This window comes from Elephas maximus, chromosome 18, assembly GCF_024166365.1.
Source record: "Elephas maximus indicus isolate mEleMax1 chromosome 18, mEleMax1 primary haplotype, whole genome shotgun sequence".
Classification (NCBI taxonomy): Eukaryota; Metazoa; Chordata; class Mammalia; order Proboscidea; family Elephantidae; genus Elephas; species Elephas maximus.
The window spans coordinates 46,673,763-46,686,631 of NC_064836.1; the positions used below are offsets into that span (position 1 = coordinate 46,673,763).

At 42.6% G+C, this 12,869-nt stretch overlaps 1 protein-coding gene across 2 annotated transcripts in view; it reads left to right on the plus strand.

The window, feature by feature from the left end:
• The first annotated feature begins 219 nt into the window (after nt 1-219).
• The window catches only part of NRIP1 (nuclear receptor interacting protein 1), a 95,381-nt gene continuing 82,731 nt past the window's right edge, over nt 220-12,869 (plus strand). Inside the window, exon 1 of one of the 2 annotated variants that reach the window (XM_049857731.1) lies at nt 220-456. The gene's annotated coding sequence lies outside the window, so the exon portion shown is untranslated. Of the gene's footprint in view, nt 457-1,363; nt 1,443-12,869 lie in introns of those variants that run through there. The other variant, XM_049857732.1, reaches the window with a different exon arrangement.

Here is a 12,869-nt window from a genome sequence, read left to right on the forward strand (position 1 = left end):
CCCACCACACACACACACACACACACACACACACACACACACACACACACACACACACACACACACACACACACACACACACACACACACACACACACACACACACACACACACACACACACACACACACACACACACACACACACACACACACACACACACACACTGAGAGGCGTGTTCAGCGAGATTAGGCTGCAGGAAACCGAGGTACACAGAGCTGCCGCCCCGGCCTCGTGATGTAATTGTTATTTCTTATTCGGAGACAGAACCGAAGAGAGCTGCTGAAGTGGCAGCCCTGTTCTTTTCGCCTTGTCTTGTCGGGTCAAAGGCTTTCCGGGGATGATGTGGATTCGCTGACAGACTCCGCTGGAGACTTCGCAGTGACAAAGCAACTGAAGATAAACCCTGTTCCTGGGTCCTACGTCCGTCCAGGGAGCTGAAAGGGGCGCTCCTCAGGTCTCCTTCCCAGTTTTCCTCTCGGAGGCACTCCACATTTATCGTTGGGTGCCTACTGCGAGCTGGCCAAGGGGCCCAAGTAACCTAGTGTTAGTGCCCTCGCCCCTCAAGATTAAAGCAGGACGCACAGATTAAAAGGATGTGGAAGTTGGAGGGTGGGTGAAAGGTGCCGCGGGAACGCGTGTAGTGGGGTGAAATGGGAGGAGGGAGACTCATACGGCGCCAACAGCCAGGCAGGGACCCTGGAAGCATTTAGGGTGCCCGGTCGCCCAGGCTGCGCCCCGAACGCGAGCCCTTTGTCCTAACGTAACAGGAACTATGCCCCCAGGCCCCGGGGAGGAGCTGTCCAGGTGCCTGAGGCGGTCGGGGGCGGCTGGACAGATCCAGGAGCCGAGGGGGACGGCTGGGACGCGCCGAGCACCCACTTCTCCTTGCCGACGCGGTCCTCCCGCTCCCCCCGGTCCTGCAGCCCCGGCCCGGCCCTCTGGGTGGCGGGCGAGGAGGAAAACAACAAAATAGAGGGGTCTCCCCAGCTCCTGCAGCCTCCTGGACCCGAGCGCCCCGGAGAGACGGGGGAAAAAAGGGTTAAGAAACTTGGCTGAAGAGCTGAATGGCGTGGAGCGGCGAGGGGAGGGACTGGGCCGCGGAGGACTCGGCGGCAGAGGGAGGAGCGCGGCTGCGGGCGGGCGGGCGGGCGGGCGGGCGGCGAGCGAGGCGCTCAAAGTCAGCCTCGCAGACATTGCAGCAGAGCCCCGAACTCGGGAGGCGGCGGCGGCGGCGGCGGCGGAGGCGGCGGTCGAGGCGGAGGGACAACCCGGCCCCGCGCCCTCGCGCCCGCCCGCCCGCGCGTGCCCGCCGTGGCCTCGCGTGGGCCGCTGTGCTCGCGGGGAAGAGCTCGCCGGGGCGCAGACGGAGGACGAGGCGGCAGGGCGCCCTCGCGGACTGAGCCTGACGGAGCCGCAGGCTCCGAGCCGCAGCGGCTTCGGGTGAGTGGCGGCCGCGGCCGGGGGGCTGCGAGGAGCGGCCGCTCGCGTCGCCGGAAACGGCCCCGGAGCGCGGCCCGCGGCGTTGGCGGGCAGGGCCGCGGGGGCGTCGGGGGCCTCGGTGCTGGTGGCGGAGCGAACGCAGGCAGCGGTGTGGGCTCGGCGGCGGGGAGGAATCGTTTCCGGGGAAATCCCGCCTCTGCTTCTCCGCCCCTCCCGGGTTCGAATCGCCCCGGGAACCCGGGGGCCCGGGGGGCGAGGCTGGCAAGTTGTGGAGTTGTAGCTGGGTTCGCTAGCCCGCCCGTGCCGGCTCAGGGCCAGGGCAGGGGGCGGTTGAGGGTCCCTGGCGGCGGGACGGGCCCGGGGGGCGGGTGGCCGGGCTGGTGTCGCGATCGGTTCGGCTGTCCCCCTCGGCCCGGAGTCCCGGGCGCTTCTCGCCGCGCCGCGCTCGGTCCTGCTGCCCCGCGGCGTCCTGGGCGGCGCCGGGCGCTGCTCCCCGCTTCTCGCCCCGGTGCCTCCTTGGGCTGTGCTCGCCCGATTCCGAGCCACGAAAAGTGAATAGGACAGGGGACAGCTCTGTGGGCCCCCAGGCCCGCCCCGCCGGTACCGCTCCCGAGGGCGAGGCCCCTGGGACCCGAGGCCTCAGCCATCATTTTACCTCGGAGCCAGGAAACTGGCTTTCATTTAGGGTGAGCCCGGAAAGGTCCTCGGAGCTTTGAGGAGCCTCCTTTTCTCTCCTTAGGTATGTGTCCTCCCTATTATTTTTGAATATCGTTGATTTATGAAGGCTTTCCATGCAAATCGTTTTACATACCCGCCTATCCGTTCCAAAGTAGTTTTTAAAATTTTAATCAGGAGTTCATCTCCAGTCAGTAGGAACAAAGGAATCAACTGTGTCTTAGAGAACAGGCTGGAAGTCTGACACATGTTGATCGCTGAAGCATTACAGGAGTTTCTAGTTTTTACCACGTTAGTAATTTAATTGGTTCGTAAATAGAGGAAAATAGGAGAATGAGAAGCACTTTTGTTTTAAAATGTTTTTTTAACGGGACATTTTATTTTGGGAGAAAAATTGACTTGTAACTCAGTTGGTAGAACTCAGTTGGAGCCTATCGCCTGTAATGCAAGCGATTAAATGTGAGGTTGTGGGGAAATATTTTCTTTACAGGAAGCACGACCGTGTATAGGTGTCTAAAGTAAAAATGGTTGTCGGTTATATACGATGAGTACTCTTTTCATTTCTTAGGGAATTTGTGAAGTCAGGGGCTCTGGTAATTCATTCTTTAAAGTTATGAGTTGCGTTGAAGCCGCTTATTAGTGAATCATAGGTTTAGCAAGTGGGCGGCATCTTCCAGATGAGATTATTCAATGTTTAATCATCAGTTTGCCACCTTTGTTGAAGAGAGCAAAATAAGTGGACTTTTAAAAACAAGTGGGCGCTTTTCATCTGTCAGGCACCTAAGTGTGGGTTGCTCCCTGGAGTGTATTGAAATGTTTTTCAACTTCCAAGCAAGTTACTCTGCTTTTGTCTGGCGGTTTGGTAACAGTGGTTTGGTGACATAGGTAGGGGTTTCACTGGTTCACGGAGCAGTGGCTTTAGCACTAACAGTAACTTTTCTCTGCCTCTTCTTAGCTCTTAGAGACAAAAGAAGGAGGGTTGATCTATGGAGCAGCTGCTAACCTGCAGGCTGCAGGATTACTAGATCTGTGTTGTACACTCTGCTGGGGAAAGACCTCTTTCCAAAAAAAAAAAAAAAGGGTCTCAGGAGTGTGAGTAAAATATGTATTAAAAAAATGAGAGGACTGCTTGTTGTTGATTTTACTGAGATGAGTTCCCAATAGTGTATTTGAGGTAATTGGAAGCTGAGTTTAATGCCTATGGGAAAATTTGACTTAGAACCACTTCTGGCATGCTTCTCCACACTCTGTGGAACTTGGATTTACTAATTTCAACACCCTAAAATACTTAAGTTTGCAATACAAAGTGTCTGTAGAAGAGGCTAAAGGCTCTTCTGACTCTTGCAATTTTGAGAGCAAAACATGATGATAAAAAATAACCTATACCACCACCTAGAGTCTGTTTGTTAGTTTATTGCTCTTGAAGTTTGCTTAAATTGACATGTCTCTTGTGGTTCAGATATAGCCAAAGAAATGATGAAGAAGTTCTGGCTTTCAAAAGGCCATCCAACAGAATAGAGTTATTTATGTAATAAAAGCGAGTGCCAGTTTAAATGCTCGGCGCCACCTTTAGAATGGAAAATTATGTCATACCAAGTTGAATGGACTATTCTCCAAAAGATATTAATTCAGAAGAATTTAAAACAGAGTATTTTCATCTGGTGCTCCAAGGTAGCTCTGGTTGCTTAAAAGGACTTTCTAGATTGTTCGGAGAGATTCAGGAAACCTTACAAATTAAATGCCAACAGGACTTTTTGAGGTCCAGGTGAAACAAAAACAAATGATAAAATAAATAAAAGTAGAAGGGAGCGTTACAACTCCAGAAATTCTGGAAACTCAGAAAGGTAAGAGAGAATGTAGACTACAGTAGAGTTGTGGTTCAGAGATGTGAAAAGTTAAATCAGGGTGAAATAACGTGGTAGTCTGTCTTGCTGGTCATTTATACATGGGCGTTTTTAAAGCAATCTCTTAAGTGGGAGACCTTAGGGAGTTGTCTGTTGCCATGTGGCTTATCATGTTGTCCATGGAGGAAGTACTGTTCCTGCTTTAAAATGGTGTAGCCTGAGAGAAAGATGGCCTCCAAGATCTTTAATTAAATACCAGTTGGACAGAAAGAACTAGATCACTGTATTAATTCTGTCAGACATCACTATTTTAGAACATTGAGGACAACTAAAAATGAATTAACTCATATCGGAAAGCAGAGTTTTATGGAAGGTGACAGATGAGGCAAAATATGTCAATCTAATGGAACAAGTAGGGAGACGAGATACTCCATCCTTGGCTCTCTGGAAAGATGAGGGAGGGAGGTTATTATTGAATTGTACAGTGCAAATGAGCACTGGAAGATGATGGCATGTAAGTGATTTTAAATCAGTCTTAAGATATAGAAGAAGTTAAAGGAATAGGATTTTTAATTTTAAAACCTTAAGATTGTAAAAGTTAAAGACTCATTTTCATTGTTGTTTTACTAAAACAATAGTTTTTTTAATCAAGTTTAAAGATAACATTGCTCACATTAAATTACAAACTTAATTTTTGTTAGGAGGAAATTGTTCATGTGAAATGGTGGTAAGTTATGTTTTACTTTTCAAACTTTAGCTTGCCAGATACAGTTAGATTTTAAAGTATAGGTGATGTAGAACAATAATCCTGGTTTTTCTCTCTTTTTCTTTCTCTCGTTTCCTTTTTTTACTAGCTTCTGCATCTTTGGATGTTTTCTTCCTTGAAAGTTGCCTTTCTTTGTTGCTTTCCTTCTTGGTTGTGGTCACGTGAAGTTGCTCGACTGTTGTACTTTTTTTCTGCATGTCCCTTCGTGTGGCTGATTCACAATCAGGGTGTGCTTCTCTTTTTTTTTTTTTTTTACTAGTGATTTACTCTTACATGGGTGAAGACTGGGGAAAAAGTGACAAAGACCCTGTGTACCTTGTCTTGCAACTAGAGAAATACTTTTATTAAAAGCAACTTTTGAGGACTCCTGAAAAATTAAAAGAACATTTCTGTCAGAGTATGAGGGAGAAACTTTCACGATGTAGGTGTTTGAATTTGTGAATTAAGTTGTTCAAGAGACATTCTCTGAAGTGGCAGTTTTTGAGGGGTCTGTCTGGGGAGAAAACAAGCAAACTGATTTGCAGTCTTTAGATAACAGAACAATCAAAGAAATACACCACCAGGGTGGCCAGCAAAGGTAAAAACCAGGAGTGTCAGATGATGAAGCAGACCAATGGAATAGAGCTGAGGATTATGTCCAGAGGTTGGAATGAACAAAAAGTAAATGGAGGAGCGAGATCTTGTTTCCGTATCCTGTTTGCATCTGATGCTGAAGCAGGGACATGAATTGCTGATGGCAATGGATTCCTTTTATGAAGGCAGTAATATTACATAAATAGTGGTTGTTTGGGGGGGATGACAAGTTCCCCATTTGTGCATGTGCCCACTTTGTTTTTTACTCTCTTAAAATTGTCTAGAGTAGAGGATCAAAACCGGGAACTAGAATGGAACTAGGAGTTACAATCTGTAAGAAAATGTGGTGGTAGTAGATAGTCTTTTCTTTAATCTATTATCTTGACCCTTTGGTGACCCAGTTATTTTCTGCTTTGAGTTTTTTGTTGCTATCATGTGTTTTTATTAATGGAAGCATGCTGAATCATTGAGTGTGTCTAAATTTTTGGTACGTAGTACGGATTTTTTTTTTTTTTCTTGCCTCCTCCCACAAGCCTACTCTAGATGTTTAGTGGTATATATGAAATGCCACTAATTATACCCCAAAGCCTCCAACAGGGTCAATTGGTACAAATAAAAAATTTCAAAATTTCTATTTTTCCTACCAAAAATTCAGATGCCTCATATACTACCTGGTAAAAACAATAATATGTGGCACACGCCCATTTCTTTGGTTTCACACAGTCATAAAGGTTTCTGCCTTGTGGCAGCATGTAGTATTAGCGGTATACCAGCTTCTCAGTAAACCCCAGAGGATGAAAAAGTTCGTGGTCGCTATATGTACTACCGGGCACAAAAGGGTTAAGATTTTCAAGGGTCTTTTTCAACATGGAAAACAGTGTTTTGAGTGCTGAGGTTTGGGTGGTAAACTGGAGAACTCTTTCCTAGGAATTCTGATAAAGACATTGTTGTTGAGGGGCCTGTTGGGGGGGGGATGGGAAAACTCATTCTGCAGTCTTTAGATAACAGAACAATCAAAGAAATAGAACACCATTTTGGGCACTAAGTTTGCTCATTTTCCCCCAGACGGGTCCAGTCAGTTCCAACTCATAGGGACTCCATGCACAACAGAGAAAAACTCTGCCCAGTCCTGTGCCATCCTCACAATTGTTGCTATGTTTGAGCCCATTGTGGCAGCCACTGTGTCAGTCTGTCGGTCGGTCTCACTGAGGGTCTTCCTTTTTTTTGCTGATCCTCTACTTGACCAACCATGATGTCCTTCTCCAGGGGCTGGTCCCTCCAGATAACATTTCCAAAGTACATGTGACAAAGCCTTACTATCCTGGCTTCTAAGGAGCAGCACTCTGGCTGTACTTCTTCTAAGACAGACTTATTCATTCTTCTGTGGTATTATTCAGTATTCTCCACCAACACCATAGTTCAAATACATCAATTCTTCTTTGGTCTTCCTTATTCATTGTCTAGCTTTTGCATGCATATGAGGCGATTGAAAATAGCATGGCTTGGGTCAGGTTTACTTTAGTTCAGTGTGACGTTTGCTTTTTAACACTTTAAAAGAGGTCTTTGGCAGCAGATTTGCCCAGTGCAATACATCGTTTGATTTCTTGACTTCATTGATTGTAGAGCCAAGTAAAATGAAATCCTTGACAACTTCAATCTTTTCTCCATTTATCATGATGTTGCTTATTGGTCCAGTTGTGAGGATTTTTGTTTTCTTTATGGTGAAGTGTAATCCATACTGAAGGCTGCAGTTATCTGGTACAGATAACATGATGTAAATAAATACAGCAAAAAATGCTTTCTTCAAGCATGTCATCTTATGATTCAAGGGTAGGGGAAAAATTGGGGCCGAGGAGATCTCTGAAGTCTTATCAGGGCTTCTTTGCAAACTAAGTATAAAATATGGATGCCTGTCTGTCATTTTTTTCTTCTTTGAGATTTAATGTTCAATTTAATGGATTCTGAGTACTTAGGCTTTTAAAGATTAGAGCTCAGTTACAACAGAACAGAACTTTCCTTTAGTTTTACTACAGATATGAAGGGTGGTTTTCATGTTTCGTAACAGATGTGTAGGTAGTGAGATGAATAGGAAGTTATACTGGTTTGTTATTGTCCTGGTGCATAATCTGTATCTTGAACCTTGAAATTCAAATTGATCTCTACACTGTCTTGCAAATACCACAAATAAGACATTACAGAATTTGTGGTATTTCAGGTTATAAATATACCTGAAACACAGGATTTTTTTTTTTGATTCATAAAACATAGAAAACAGGAATGGGGAAAAATAAATGTGATACATTTTACTGTTGTATTGGTACTTTGTTAAGATTAATACCTTGAACCATGCTGGGCATAATATTTAGCCTAAAACCAATATAATGAGAAGTGAATTTGAGGAATTTGGAAGACCGACAGCTCAAAAATGGAGAAAAAAAGTCACTATTTGAGTTATGAAAAAGGAGCCACCTACTGTATTTACTTAACAGTGTTAAGATTTTTTTTTTAATACCAAAAAAAATAAAAAAATCTTATGACTACTATGTAAATATAGTGGGGGAGGTTTAAGATAGATTATTCTCGAAGATAATTTTATGGATACATCATGAATATATGATGGATAAATCATAGATTGCCTGTTAAAAAATGTGATTGATCGATTTCTTTTTTTATTGCATTAAATTCAAGAAGAACTCCAGAATGTATTGAAGCTTTGGCTCAAAAGCTGATTGTGGCATCCATCATCCATCCATCCATCATGCATCCATCTATCCATCCATCGTCCATCCATCCATCCTTCCCCTCTCCTTTTCTCCTCCTCCCCTTTCTTCCTGTATTTTGAATAAATAGGGCTAAGGTAAAAAAAAAAAAGGGTTTGTTAAGAAATTTGGAAATGGAATTCCTTCTCTGAAGGGTTCATAGTTGTGTTTGAAATTCAAAGCTCTCATGGTTCACTCTCCCCAGAAAATTTTTAACTTAGACACCTCAGGGAATAAAAGGTAGAAATTAAAACCCATCTTGCTTCTTTAACTTTGTTATTTGATTACAATACCTTTAAGAATGGGAGGAATCGACCCTTTTTTGCCCTAAATTTCAGGTCACTGTGTGACTAAGCCTAGAGTTTCAAGAAATATTAAACTAGAAGCCTGCTGGGAATTTGAGTCATCAGCTTAAGATACCACTGGGACCAGGACAACTTTGATTGACCTGATGTCGGTGTTTATTCAGAGCTTTGGTGGAAAGGAGTCTCTCACCCTTGGACTTCTAATTAAGAAAGTCATTTCTCAGTCACCTGTTAAATGATAGTCAGGGCTATTGCTTGTTTTGAAACCTATAATTTGCTAATGGATTGAGGACAACTCAGGAACTAAAGAATTTAGAGCTTGTGTTGATAGTAGTCTGCTTGGATTGTTTTGTTTTCATATCCTCTACTAGTTCTATCAGGACACTAGGTAAAAGTCAGATGCACAGGATTAGCTTCAGACAGTTAAGAGAAAAGCTTGTCCCATAGAGGAGCTACCCTAGCTTCTTGTAGTTATATGCTTTTAATAATTGAGTGCACCTGTACTGTGTATGGAACCCCTGGTGGTGCAGTGGTTAAGGGCTATGGCTGCTAGTCAAAAGGTTGGCAGTTCAAATCCACCAGGCGCCCCTTGGAAACTCTATGGGGCGGTTCTACCCTGTCCTATAGGGTCGCTGTGAGTTGGAATGGATTTGAACACAATGAGGTTTTTTTTTTTTTTAGTTTATATTGTGTACAATGTGTGAAGACATTAAATATGTTACTGTGTTAAAAAGCCAGGTGATAATTTAACATGCAGTGGTAAGACAAGATATTAAGTTTATAAGCAATCTTAAAATGAGAATAGTATTATAATTGTTGCAATTTAATGATATAATGTGGGTAAGAGCTTGGCATGTAACTGGACAGAATAAAAGTGTGAGAATTAGAAATTAAAAATAAAAAAGGGATTTCTGTCTTGAGGAATCTATGAAGAGATATGGATTGTTTAAAGGATTGTAACTGGTTTGTGAACAGCATCCTTTTTACGGTTTTGTTTAGATTCCTGAATTTATGCATTTATAGTCATCTACTCTAGAGCAGTAGATTTACAAACTGGATGAGAAATAAGGGAAGGAAGACAGGACGAAAGAAGGTGGAGGACATTGAGTAAGAGTACTTGAAAGCATGTGAAACATCCCAAGTTGGATCTGAGAAATAGCCTCAAAATGAATTAATCACAGTTGCAATTTTCCCCATAGAGGGGATATTTGAACAATGAGTTATACAAACAGGCTCAGGTTTGATTTTTTGAAAAACATAATTTAAAAAACATATTTCTGTTTTGTTGTTCCACACATTTTTTCTTGCTTAGTTTCTGCTGCGAAATCAACATGAGATACCGGGAAAGTCCTTTTATCTCTCTGGACAAAGTCTGTAGAATCTGTGGGACAAGGGGATTAGATTTGATTTTTAAATTCTAAAATTCTAAGTCTGTGCATTGGTAACGGACTTTGGGCTTGTTGTCATTCTTGTTATACATCAGTATATGCTGTTGTTGACAGTAAAGATTTCAAGCCTGAGGTTTAGGCGTAGAGACGGTTGGGTCAAAATTGGGAAGGTAAAAAGGTATTATTTAGTCACTTGCCTTTTCCTTTCTTATTGGGAGAAGGGGAAGGAAAGAGAACCGACATTTTTGGGACAACTATTTTGTGCCAGGCATTGTACTGGCTGCTTTAAGTAATTTTCTCTTGTAATTTTTTACAATTCCTTTGTGAAGTAGGTATCATTTTCTCCTAAGTCTTATCCGGGTTGTTTCACACATAAAGAAACCCACTCTGAGAGATTCCAGAGTAACCTGCCTGAGGTCACACAGCTAATTTCATTGATAATAACGTGCTTTTGAATGAGAATATGCCATCTTTTGAAGAGAAAACCCGCGTCCATCTGATATTCAGGAAATTGTCAAAAAACCCTGCTCTGAACCTGATAGACACACAACTGCTGCAGCAGGTAGACTCCTCCCAGCCTGAGCTCTCAAAGACTCATCTTACTGGAGTGGCATATTGTTTCCAAATGATAATTCTGCAGCAGTTGGTGCTAGTTGATGTCCTGTGCCCTGCTCTTAGCAGCCTCCTGTCCCTCCAACAGGCCAGGGTGTGAAGTGGGCGCAGAATTACTGGCAGTGTTCTTTCAGGCAGAGAGAGCAACAGCGTTTCTTGATACAATTCATTAAAATTGCTTGTCATGGTCTTAATCCAGGTGTTCCCAAAGCTAATTATGTTTGGCCAGTTCAAAGAGCAGTTGTAGCAAATGCCAGCCCATGGCTCTTCCCATTGGAAAAGTTAAAACTCTTGAATAGTACAGTTCTTAATCTGATTTTTTTTAAATTACCTTATCTTCACCCACAATAACTTTATTTTAAAGACTGTGGTAAGCTAATAAACTAGTCTCTGTAAAACAAAGAGGACGATTGACAGTGCATTTGGGAGTTTATTGGAAGGAAGTGGAAGTAGAGAGATGAAGGGTAGCTGTCTTCATTTTGGGAGTAGACCACGGTCAGGAAGATTTTTGAGTTGAGGTTTGTGGCACATGTATAGTTTTAAATACACATCAGGCATGTGCTTTTATTGTCGAGGTGATGAGAAATGAGGTATAAACCTCTCTGCTCTTTTTACTTGCCTCATTTAAAATTTATGGAATTTGGAGCCCAGAAGAATTAAGCTGAGTGATTCCTCTGGACTTAAAAGGTACTATCAAATTGAAACTATGTTGGAGATACAAAGAATGAGCAATAAGGCTCATGTATGTAGTATTTTCTGTTGTGCTTTGATTTTTGAATTGTTAAGGTAAGTGTTAGAAAAACAAACGATTCATATAAAAGCGGCAAAGGAAATGTTTTACTACTATCTTATATTAAGAGAAAAGAGTAGATCGTAATAAGTACAATCTATTGTGGCCAAGAAAGGAAAGAGAGGAACTGTCAAAATGAACAATCAGAAAAGAAAATCATTCTGGAGTTCAGATACATATTTGTATTATTTTCCTAACCCATTCATGCCATCTTTTAAAATTTAATTGAAGTATACGATCTACATGACAACAAGCATATGGATTAAAGGTGGAAATTTTTTACTCACCATCTGGTTCTTTCTCAATATCAGGATATTTGGTGTTATGGAGGGAAAAACTGAAGCAGTTCTAGGTTATTACTAAAAGCCAACTCTTATCTAGTCTGGTAATGCTTGATTGACCTGCAGTAAAGTTGCATTTTCCTTCAGTTTTATTACACAGAATTTCTTTTACATGGAGGTTTCACAAATAGAAATCATTTCCCAGAATCCTTGGATTTCCAGGTTGGAAAACAATTTGATAAAAACTCTGAATGCTCTCTGGATGTAAGCACACTTGTCTTAGAGGTACTTTTCCTACTCCCCATTTTTAAGCAGGTTGGTTTATAGAAGAGGCACCTTGCTTAATATAAGAGCTGGTAGCTAGTTAGTGTGGACTACAAATCCAGTGGGGCATTGGTGGTTCAACAGTAGAGTCCTTGCTTTACATGTGGAAGCTTTGTTGTTATGATGCTGAACTGGTATCAGGGGAGCTTTCAGACTAAGACAGACTAGGAAAAAAGGCCAAATCAACAGCCGATAACAACGACAAGTCAAGTAGTGATAAAATGCTACCAGTTAGTGCTTATATTCACTTACCTTACTCTTGGTCCTCCTTGTTTTCTTTTCCTTTGCTTCTCTGCACCCTCCTTTTTTTTTTTTTCAGTCCTCAAGGGAATCATGTGATATAATGGGGTAAACAATTAACTTCCATCAGTTTTTGTCATTGTTAATTTAAAATTTCCGAAACATTTATTGTCTTCACTTTACAGAGTAGGAAATTGAGCCTCCAAGGTTTTAAGTAGATTTCTACAGTGATACAGCTGCTGTTGGCTAGACCCAGAATGAGAAATCAAATCTTGATTTATTTCATCCTTTTGTTTGCTTTTGCTAAAGCAATTTCAGAAAGAGTGGGTCGTGTGTCAGGTGTTAAGGAATAATTAATAACCTTGGTCGGTGGGTCCAGGAGTGAAGTCCAAGCTAACCTCCAGGAAGGATCTATGATAATCAGAAGTAATGGAGTCTTGAGGAGTGAAGTGAGAAAAGGCCACCTAAATCTCCCTTGTTATTTTCTTCTCGTGCTATTGAAATATGGCTTCCAAAGCAGTCTTATGGTTCATTTGATATTTTAGTATTTGCAATGCAATTTCTAGACTGAGAATTTAAAAGGTGGAATTTAAAGGATACAGGCGTGTGCTTTTTAATGCAGCAGCTTTGTTTCTACGTGTTATATGTAGATTTTGAGTTCAGTTTAATAGAAGAGTTTCCCATTCATAGATAACCAGGACCAGGTATCTGACTCCTGTGACCAGCACATTCACAGGCCACATGTACATTACTGAAGAGTGAAGTTTAAAACCATCAGCGAAGGGTCTTGGGTCTATTGGTCTAATTCGGAACATAACGCAAAGGTTATGGACCCCATTCCTCTGTTGTTCTGTGGAAGGGTAGTGGTGA